The sequence below is a fragment of the Giraffa tippelskirchi genome, chromosome 11 (assembly GCF_054371585.1).
Source record: "Giraffa tippelskirchi isolate mGirTip1 chromosome 11, T2T-mGirTip1v1.2.pri, whole genome shotgun sequence".
NCBI classification, from domain to species: Eukaryota; Metazoa; Chordata; class Mammalia; order Artiodactyla; family Giraffidae; genus Giraffa; species Giraffa tippelskirchi.
Window position 1 is genome coordinate 136,074,086 of NC_137285.1, and position 11,300 is coordinate 136,085,385.

The window sequence follows — 11,300 nt, forward strand, 5'->3', positions numbered from 1 at the left end:
CTGTGCTGTTGGTAAAAACCCTCATTTCTGTGCCTCAGTATTCTCTTACCTACAAAATGAAGAAATAAGAGGGAAAATGAATCACATTTATGGTTATTTATCTTGTTTAATCTTCTCAGTTTTATGAGGTAGGTATATGCTACTTTATGACCATCATCCCAAGGCAGACTAGGGAAACAAACTCAGGAATTACGTTTGTGGCACACAGCTCAGAAGTGCCACAACTGGGATTTGAACCTAGGTCTTTGCAGTGCCAAAATTCAAGCTCCCCACACTGCAGTATATAACCTTCTAGGTTGTGTTATTGCAGCTGGGATAGTTCTGTATTCAGATACCATTTTCCATTTGCAATAGTTGTTATCCAGCAGACAGCAAAACTGTAGGAGCAGGTAAAAATCAAGTTTCACTTTTACAGTTTGGTATTTCTAATGCTAAATATCAAGCTAGTTTGTTCTTTCAATGTATTAGTTCATAATGAATGTTAGCAAAGTTGAGGCTAGCTCTATTCATCTTCCAGCACCATGTAGCTTTTCCCATGTTACACAGCTCTCAGTAAGGTTTCATTACTTATTAAATAACATACTATTTGTGGGTATTTCATTTTGACACCAAGATTAAATTATTATCTATTATTGATGAATTAGCACGAATATACTATATCTCAACTGTTAATTAAATACTAATCAAAATTAGAGTTCCAAGGTATTCTCTTTATGCTGTGCTTTCATGCAACTTTAGAATGGAAATGGATGCTAAGGTTTATAAATGTAGCTGCTCTTGAGAGCAAACTCTTTTTAAATTTTTCAATTTTAGTCATTTTTTTAGAGAAAACTTAGAGTCATTATTCCTTTCAGCTGAGAGTATATGAGTCATCACAACTTTGGAAAATATTAGGAGAAATGGCTTCCTAAAAAGCTTTAAAAATGGAAAAACTGGTAAAAATAAACAAATGTTTTAAAAGTATCATTTGAGAAATTCTTTACAGGACGCTTATTTTCTAGGTGAAGTGAAGTGAACTGAAAGTCTCTCAGTGGTGTCTGACTCTTTGTGACTCCATGGACAATACAGTCTATGGAATTCTCCAGGCCAGAATACTGGAGTGAGTAGCCGTTCCCTTCTCCAGGGGATCTTCCCAACCCAGGGATCGAACCCAGGTCTCCCGCATTGCAGGTGGATTCTTTACCAGCGGAGCTACAGGGCAAGCCCATTTTCTAGGTAGATACTTCAATATAATATTCTAATTACCTAGTTAATTTCATTCCCGTTAAGTAAGAGACAGACCTTTTCTTCAAACTATACATATGCTCACCCTGAGCTATTGTAATAGCTAGCTTATTGTGTTTTAGTCATTGTTCTCAGTTTTTAAATGTAAATATTGTTAACTCAAGTTTCATCACGATCTCGTAAGGTCAATATTCATATTATGCATTTCACTAAAGACATGTTGAGTAACTTCAGTGGCAGGATTCAAGGCAGACGGCTTGGTCCCAGAGCCTCGTAAGAGATTCTTCTTTCAAAAAATATCAATTTAGTAGTAAATCCTGGAGGTTAGCACGTTAAAGACTTATAAGTTGGGAAAATGCCTGTTAACGTAGTGAAAACACTTGCTGAACTTCTCAGTAGCCCCTGCTACAGGACTATAGAAATAAGAATATTACAGAAATAAATCTGTAGCTAAAGCCACAGCAATCTTACTGTCCTCTGGATTTTAACAGTAATGAATGATGTATTCCTTTAACCCTCTGATTCATGAGTGGTGGTAGATGGTATGAATTAATAATTAAGGGTCCACCAGAAAAACACGTTGGGTTCTTAATTAGAGGGCAAGTTATTAGCTGAGGACCAAAATAATTCTTTAGTTTTGCTATGAGGTAACAGGCTATGGAAAAAGAAATGTCTAATAATTTTTTTAAGTTAATGAATGTCTTTGTGGTTGAAAATACATGTTCTTTCTGTGCAGATACCAGAGCTTGGTACGTAGAAATAGCTCCGTGATTTTCCCCAGCTTGTTTGGCAGGTGTGTCTTGAATGTGTTTCTCCTTGAAGTGTATCGCCTCTCCTCCCTTCATCCTTGCCATCACCAGTGCAGTTATTAATCTGTCAGATGACACAGGGGTCATTCTTGGAGGGTGTCGGGCTGATTGAGTCCCTCCCGCTCTTCATCCCTCGCCATCCCTCAGTGTGTCAGTCTGACCCTTACCAAACACATTCCTGTTTTAAGGACCTGGGGAATCTTGTTGGAGCAGTTCTGTACCTAGGTTTCAAGAACATAACCGATTAAGTAAAACTGTTACCATCTGTCAGGACTAGCCCGTAACATTGTGTTATCTCTAAGATGTTCTGAGGCCAGTTTCCCTTTTATGGTGGGTAAATATGTGAACATTTTTGTGATGGTAGCATTGACTTATCTTTTATTAGGAGATCAGGTCTTTTTGTCCTTTTATATTTTCAATATTGCAAGACTTTCAAAAGCAGTTTACCTGAAGACCCCTTATCTGCATCAGTTGTGTTTTTTTCATAACTGAAAAATTACACTTTAATTGGATTACTTTAGCAGAAGTTTCTGCCACATGGTACTCAGATAAAAATAACAGATATGGAGAAAGTAATGGCAACCCACTCCACTATTCTTGCCTGGAGAATCCCATGGACAGAGGAGCCTGGCAGGCTACAATCCATGGGGTTGCAGAGTCAGACATGAGCAACTAACACTTTGGCTTTCAATAGGAGCTATAATTTGAGTGCTTCTTGCCAGATGCCTTACTTAAATTATTTGTATCTTTTAGGCAGCCTGAAAACAAAGTAAGCATTGCTGTCCTATTTTATGAGAAGAAAGGTGTCAAGACTAGTAATTCAAACTTGACAGCATTTATGGTGGTGTTGTGCTTGTCTGATTCCATGTGTTCATTCCCTCATAATATTTTTTATAGGAATGTTGTGAGGATCAAAGAAAATCAATGGGAAAACAAAGCCTAGTTACAACTAATGAGCATACTAATACTAATTTAGGCAAAAAATAAGGATGCAAAGTTGTCTCATAGACTCCCAAAGCAGGATGAGATTGGATCCAGGAACTAGAAAGCCATTTTGGACTCCTAAAACTGGCATTGTCTGTATAATCTACATCACTCTAAAGGCTTCTGCTTTTCCTCTCCGCTACCACCATAGCTCTAGGTGTTACATGTTAACTGTCCCAGACACATGTATAGAAAACCCAACAGACCCTTGGGACATTATGATTGGTACAAATGTGACTGTGGGGGGCTTACCCCTGTGGATGAAGAAGCATATCTTAGAATGTTTTGCTGGCTTGTACATCACAAGTGTCCTCAACAACACCAAAATGCCCTGAAAGTTTTCTTTTTAAATAAATGTAAAGAGTTTGTACATGAAAAAAAAAAAATAACAGATATTTGGTGGACTTTTGCTTCTTTGTATTTAAAGAAAAATTAAGAAGTTAAAGGGGGGATAAGATTGTGACAAATGGAAAAGTACTCGTGTATTGAATAAATTCATGGACTAGGACACACAAGTAACATGGACAGTCAGAAATCTGATTTGATTAGGGACAAATTTTGTTAAAAGAAAACTTTAAAGTTTCATTGCAGTTTCCCCCAGCACTGAAGGAAACTTCTTAGTGGTGAATGTTAGCTATTGGCATTGGCCTGAAGTTTCAAAACAATAAGATTACCAAGCAACAGAGTTTTAAAAATTTCTATACATCTTTTTGATGCATGAGTGCTACATGCTAAGTCGCTTTAGTCGTGTATGATTCTTTGTGACCCCATGGACTGTAACCCTCCAGTTACAGCCCTCTGTCCATGGGGATTCTCCAAGCAAGAATACTGGAGTAGGTTGCTATTCCCTCCTCCAGGGGATCTTCCCGACCCAGGGATGGAACCCCACATCTCTTATGTCTCCTGCATTGGCAGACGGGTTCTTTACCACTAGCACTGGCTTGGTTTGATAATTGCATTTTATTTCACCTTTAGAAAGATATGTTTAAACCATAAGCAGTGACAATGTGTAAGAAGTCATGATGTTTGTGTACACTTTGCTTGGTGAAAGGTGGAGATACTCACTGACCCTTGTGTACCAAATGTGTCCCAAATTTGACAAAAAGATCAAACTCCTGGTTTACTACTTTGACACCTCTACCCACCTGTCCTCTGCTCCCAAGGAGACACTGATGTGGATTAAAGGGGAAGGACATTTGTTAGGCCATGGTGTCCATACTCCCTGCCATCAGTTAGAATTCTCCCTTATTTTTCCACATGGCAGGTGTGGTCAGGTCAGCCTAAAGCTGTCCCTACTTGGAAGACAGCCTCCGTAGGAAGGGCCGAATTAGGCAGGTTCAGTTGTCTGCTTTGCATCTTCGGGAAAATCTCTTTTCCTTTTGACTTGTGTTCTTGTACAATTCACTGTGTACTTCTTGACTGGGGAATGGTAAACTGAAGGGCTGAGATAAGGGCGTGGACCTGCAGGATAGAAGGCACAGAAGCCGTTCAACCTGTTTTTGTTCTTGACTTAGGCCACAGTGCACTGGTAAATGTTTGAACAGCCAGCTCTCTGGAAAACAAATGTATATACATATAATCAAAAGTGAGTCTATTAGAAATTTTACTGATACGCAAAAGATAATATATACAATTTGCAAATTTAATAGAATATACAGTGCCATTAAATACAAATGCAGTTCAGTTCAGTCGCTCAGTCGTGTCTGACTCTTTGCAACCCCGTGGAATGCAGCATGCCAGGCTTCCGTGTCCATCACCAACTCCCAGAGCTTGCTCAAATTCATATCCAAGTCAGTGATGCCATCCAACCATCTCATTCTCTGTCGTTGCTTTCTCCTGCCTTCAATCTTTCCCAGCATCAGGGTCTTTTCTAATGAGTCGGTTTTTCACATCAGGTGGCCAAAGTATTGGAGTTTCAGCTTCAGCATCAGTCCTTCCAATGAACATTCAGGACTGATTTCCTTTAAGATGGATTGGTTGGATCTCCTTGCCATCCAAGGGACTCTCAAGAGTCTTCTCCAACATCGCAGTTTGAAAGCATCAACTCTTTGGAGCTCAGCTTTCTTCACCGTCCAATTCTCATACCCATACATGACCACTGGAAAAACCATAGCTTTGACTAGACGGACCTTTGTCGGCAAAGTAATGTCTTGGCTTTTTAATGTGCTGTCTAGGTGGATCATGGTTTTTATTCCAAGGAGCAAATGTCTTTTAATTTCATGGCTGCAGTCACCATCTGTAGTGATTTTGGAGCCCATGAAAATAAAGTCTGTCACTGTTTGCGGTGTTTCCCTATCTATTTGCCATGAAGTGATGGGACCAGATGCCATGATCTTCATTTTTTGAATGTTGAGCTTTAAGCCAACTTTTTCACTTTCATCAAGAGGCTCTTTAGTTCCTCTTCGCTTTCTGCCGTAAGAGTGGTATCATCTGCATATCTGAGGTTATTGTTATTTCTCCCAGCAATCTTGATTCCAGCTTGTGCTTCAAATACAGTACATGTATAAATACAGTAAGAATTCAATAAAAGTATGCAGTTCACACACAGAACATACAGTACTCTTTATTGAACTTCATATAGCTCACTGATTCTCAACGAATGCTTCCGTTGAATGCAGTTGATGAGTAAGTGGTTCCCAACATGAATGTTGGCTGATGTTTTTCTTAACATGAAAGAGTAAGGTGAAGGACTTCCCTCTTGGTCCAGTGGTTAAAACTCCATGCTTCCACTGCATGTGTGATCTCACATGCCGCATGGCATGGCCAAAAAAAAAAGAATTAAGATGATAGTTAAAACAACAAAGATGTCATATTTTGGAATTTGTTCGTCAATAAAGAGAGTAACATGTTTTCTAAAATCGGACAATTTTTAAATACTTATTAACATTTCCTCAAATTTTGTGCTATTCACAATGTACCAGCTACAAGCATGACATATTTTTAAGTTTAATCTGCATTATTTGCATTTTTCCATCACTTTCTTAAGTCTAGAGACAGCCATATATCAATTTCCAGTTTTTTAGCATTTGCTGATCTCCACGATAAAATGTTCTAATCTCAAGCTACCAATGTGTTGTCACTGACAGTGGAGCTGGGAAGAGATGCTGGCTCTGCACCATTTTACTGTATTTCTCACCAGTGTATATACAACAGATGTAAAAACCTCAAGAACATAGAGAACAGTTAAATGTAGTAAGTGATTAGGACATAATGAACTTTGCATATTAGCTATGGTTTTGATATAATTTACTGGTGGCTCAGTGTTTAAAATAAAAAAAAAAAAAGTCCGCCTGCCAATGCAGGAGACCCAAGAGACACTGGTTCACTCTCTGGGTTGGGAAGATCCCCTGGTGTATGAAATGGCAGCTCACTCCAGTATTCTTGCCTGGGAAGTCCCATGGCATCCATGGGATCGCAAAGAGTCAGATATGACTGAGCACACACACATTTAATAGTAAGCTTATATAATCTAACTTTTGATAAGTGTTTGCAAAAGTTCCTGAAAATTATAAACAGTTGGCCTTGGGGAGCTGGTACAAGCCATCTTCAGGACATCACTGAACCTACACTTTACAACTCAAATCAGTGGTTCCCTAATACCAAGAATGCTGGGGACAGGAGAAGACATGCCGGTCCACCATGCTTTTTAAAGTACAGAGTCCAGGGCCCCACCCCTGGAGATAAGTCTGAGATGAGACTTGAAACTATAGAACGAAACCATACCTCCCTGGGTGATTGTGATGTGTGACCAGATTTAAGAACCATTCCTCTGGCAAGAGTGTTTACAGTTCAAGCCAGCTCACCAGGATCCATCATGTCAGGGTTTGCAGCAGGAGTCCCATTAACAGTCATTTCTGCCTTTGCCTCGCCTTGTTCTCTGCTCATGTATTATGTCCCTTTAGAATCTTCTAGTGGAGAGAGAAGAAAGCATGGAGGCCGAGGAGAATGAGTTCTCGTGTTTAGGATCCTGGGGTTCAGCCACTTTTCCTACCACTGTTAACACAGGGAATCTTGGCAGGAACCCTCGTGGATCCTACAGAAGTAGAATCTACCCCACTTTCTCAGTTCCTGGCTAGAAATCAGACTCTTAGAAAATACTGAAAAAGCAGAACTAGATATGAAAGGCTGTGGGCTAATTAGTTGGAACTAAGATCTTTGGCAAGCTACTGACTCATGGGTAAGTTCTATCGCCTATAGCCCGTATTTTCATGTCTTTGTTTAGTAAACCTTAGCAGCAAAGCTCGATTGGCTCTTGTGTTGGTGTGTAGGCTGTTCAACAAATGTAAGAGAACAGTAGCCTCCATCCTTTTTTGAAATTAATTTTTGAAAACCTGAAATTAGAACACAGTAAGTGGGGAATGATGTCATCTTTTCAAAAGGACTTTTGCTTTACAAACACCAGAAAGTCACCTAAAAAATACCCTTCAGATAATTTTAAATGGTGCTTGCAAGATCCTCATTGATACATGTATTAGTAGAAATACTCCTATTGCATTAAACAGACTAAACGTATATTCATTGTGCAGTACCCAGAACCTGTCTTCTTGTGTGTGTTTGTGTGTGTGTGCGCACGTTCAGTCGTGTACGACTCTTTGCAATCCCATGTGCTGTAGCCCTCCAGGTTCTTCTGTCCATGAAATTTTCCAGACAATACTGGAGTGGGTTGCCATTTCCTACTTCAGGGGATCTTCCCAACCCAGGGATCCAACCTGCCTCTCACGTCTCCCTACGTTGGCAGGTGGATTCTTTTACCACCAGCACCACCTGGGAAGCCCCTGTCTTCTTACAACTGTGCAATAGAAAATATGGGCCAATTGGGACAGAGTTGGGGAGAGAATTGGGGAATTACATACTATCCTAAGTGTCTTTGGCAACAGTCAAAACACTAAAACCTTTTTCTTTGCTAGACTGAGAGTAATTTGCAGGCAACAGGATGAGCCAGCAATTATGAAACTGCTTTTGTCCCTGTAACACATCCTGGCCAATGAAATTACTCATGAGAGTTAAGGAACCTTAGCTTGAGTGAAAGTTTTAAATTCTTGAAATATCCATCATAAAGCATATATATATAGGGGAAAAATTTATGGGTTGTGGAGCAGAGAGGCCAATGCATGAAATCAGATAAACCTAAAGTTGCATAGACTCATAAAATTCTAGTATTTATTCAATCATTTTACCCAGAATTTCTCATGGAAAATTTAAAAAGCCAGTGCCCGGGGATGGAGGGGGGGGGTGATCTTTCAGGGTTCATTAGAAGTCAGATCATTTTCCTGAGCAATTTGCAAGTCTTCTGACGAGCATTAAGTACATTAGTGCATATGAGCTATGCTACAGATAGAAGAAAAAATAGGAGATGATTAGGGCATTACTTGAGGTTTTTTTTTTTTTTTTTTTTTAAGGAATGACATTGCTATCTAAAAGCTTCCTTAAGCTCTATGAATGTATAATTTCAAATATACTTGATATGACAGGCGGGCTGCTGTTGGGTGTGGAGAACAGAGGTTGGAAAGAGAAGCAAGCAAACCATGAGATTTATTTTACTAATTTTCTAGTAGTGCTTCATGTCTGTGCCAAGACCATTTACTCTTGTTTTCTTCTACCTTAGCTGCTCTGACTTGGAAACCTGTATTAGTCTTTGCAGCCGCGTGCTCATAGAACACAGGGAGCCAGCAGATCTGACCCCTTTCATGTCCCCTACCTCCTCCCCTGGGCTTCCCAGGCAGTGCTAATGGTAGAGAACCCGCCTACCAATGCAGGAGACATAAGAGACCCAGGTTCCACCCCTGGGTCGGGAAGATATCTGGAGGAAGGCATGGCAACCCACTCCAGTATTCTTGTCTGGAGAATCCGATGGACAGAGGAGCCTGGTGGGCTACAGTCCACGGGGTTGTGGAGTCAGACATGACTGAAGCAACTTAGCACACAGCATGCCCACACCTCTTCCCCTACCCCTGTCTATCTGACATGTCACGTGTGAAGCTTACTGACTCGTGTCTCTGCCCCTGGGCACCCACTGTCTTTCTATCTACAAGTGCTGTTTACATTGCTCTTTGCCACCTGGATCCCTCATTTCATGACCTTATACAAAGAGATCCTGTTCTAGGGAGGCTTCCAGGATGATCACCGCCCTGTAACCTTCTGCAGACCAGACTACAGAACAAGCACCGCTGAGCCTAAGGTCACTGCTGTAGCTCTCTTGGAGCGGTAGGCTGATGCCCTGAACTGGCACTAACTCCTGACTAGCCTCTGTGTAGTCTGTATGCTGTCCCGGGGGCCAAGAAGCAATGCCAGATGGAGCTAATGGGCACAGAATCTGACTTTCAAGAAACAGAGCCCTTCCTGACCTGGCCATGACTCTCCAGCCTCTCCCTTAATCATGTCCCTCTGCTGCATCCACATGGATCCATCTGTTGTTTGGCCTCCCCCGAAATGACCACTACTTGCCTTTTAAAGTAAGGCTCAGGTCAAGCATCACTTCTTGGCTCTGCGATGTATTCTGGAATCTTCTAGATAGAGTCAAACAGCCCTCTGCACACCTATAAATGCCTTGTGGATCTTTCCTTAGGCCTTTATCTAATCATGACCTTTCTTATTTGCCATATTGTGAGCTTCCTAAAAGCAGACCATGCTTGTTCAACTCTATCTCCCGTACCCAACAAAAATGCCTGACACGTAGTAATTCCTCAACTAGTGGTTGAATGAATGAATGAATGACCTGTTGCATGCCTGGGAATTAAAATTAATGAATACGAAGAGAGGAAAGAAAGAAAAAAGATTGTCTCTGAGCTCAAATTCTAACACCATCCTGTGACCTATATGAGTGACCCTCGCCTGTGATTGATGCGGGCTGGCAGTCTGACAACATGTGACTCAAGTATTCCTAGCAATATAAAGCCTTGAGAGAGGGCAAACATACCAGTCAGGAAGAGCCTGAAATAAAAATTATCGTTAAACAAACACTGAGGGAGAGCTGTCTTTGGTAAGAAATAATGCCATAAGAATGCCTCAGGATTCAGAACAAATAAATCTAAATAAAGAAGAGATTGTATCAAAAGGAAACCTATTTTATTAAATGGGAAGGTAAGAAGGGTGATTCATAGCTCTCCTGGGTTAACAAAGTCCAGTAGGTAAATCAATGACATGGTAGTAAAGAATCTACAGCTTCTTAATACAGTGTGCTTTTAGCTCAGGGGAAGAGGTGTTTCATTCAGCATGACAGCATGCATGCCACACAGCCATTTGGTTGATAAGGTCAAAGAAAGTATCAATATACTTTCCAAGTTGATGGTAGTACATATCGATGACCACTAACAGCCTAAAGCTGCATAAACAGCATAGTTGTGTTGGTTTCCCCCAAAAGGTCATGTGTAACTCGTGGATGTGCTATGTTGCATAAGGACAGCTGCAACCAGAGTTATGTGTTGTTTCCAGCCCAGCCCCGCCCTGCTCCAAAAGGATTAATGATGGAAAAAGCCTGAAGGGCACAGAATCAAACAACACTCATTTTAATGAAACTGTTCTATAGTCATTAAGCATTGAAAAGAGGCTGAATTCAGGATCTCGGGCCGTAGTGCTATAAGCTTAGAATCAAGATAGTATTATAAATTCTCATCAGTATCATTCTGCAGTGAACTGGCAAGAACTTTCCTGGTAGAGAGTCTTGTAGGGTTTGGGGTTCTTATTGTACCTCTTTTTAAAAATGGTCAAGCATGTTGTCTTTTCCCCTGCAAAGATCTTGCCTGATTGGTGCTGGGCTCAGTGAAAAGCACTTGCTTTTGAGGAACCTAAAGCTGGGAGTCCAGAAAAGGGAGGTCAGAACCTCAGTGGCTTTGTTTGAAAGACCGCTAGAGACAGCTTATTTTTCTAAACTAGTCTTGAAAGTGGCTCTCTTTGGTCTGGCCTCTTGTGTTCCCTCATCCAATATCATTTGACTATTTCAGTGCACTGATAGGTGGCAAAGAGATCCCAAGCTGATTGATGTTTCATTTTGTTTTTTTTAAATGATTTTAGGCTTTACTGCCAGGATTTACTGTAAATCCTAATTTACACCATTGCCATGAAGTGCTTGTTTGTCTATGGTGATGTGTACACTAAATAATGCAGGGAAATCTGGCAGGTGGTAGGTAGAGAGAGCAGGCACAGACTACCTTTCGTCTTGGCTCTTTGTTCATGCTGTTGACTCTGTTGACTTTCAGGTAAACTGTCATCTTCACACTTCCTCTCTTACCTAAGCATGTGAAGAGGAAGTTGAGACCTCTGATCTGCCTGTTATCCTGTATCCAT

The 11,300-nt window shown here is 40.7% G+C and overlaps 1 long non-coding RNA gene across 1 annotated transcript; it reads left to right on the top strand.

Annotated features, from left to right (window-relative positions):
• The first annotated feature begins 3,853 nt into the window (after positions 1–3,853).
• LOC145526835 (uncharacterized) lies at positions 3,854–10,043 on the top strand. Its single transcript, XR_014069222.1, has 2 exons — positions 3,854–7,638; positions 8,847–10,043. It is a non-coding gene; the product is annotated as an uncharacterized LOC145526835 (long non-coding RNA).
• The last annotated feature ends 1,257 nt before the right edge of the window (positions 10,044–11,300 follow it).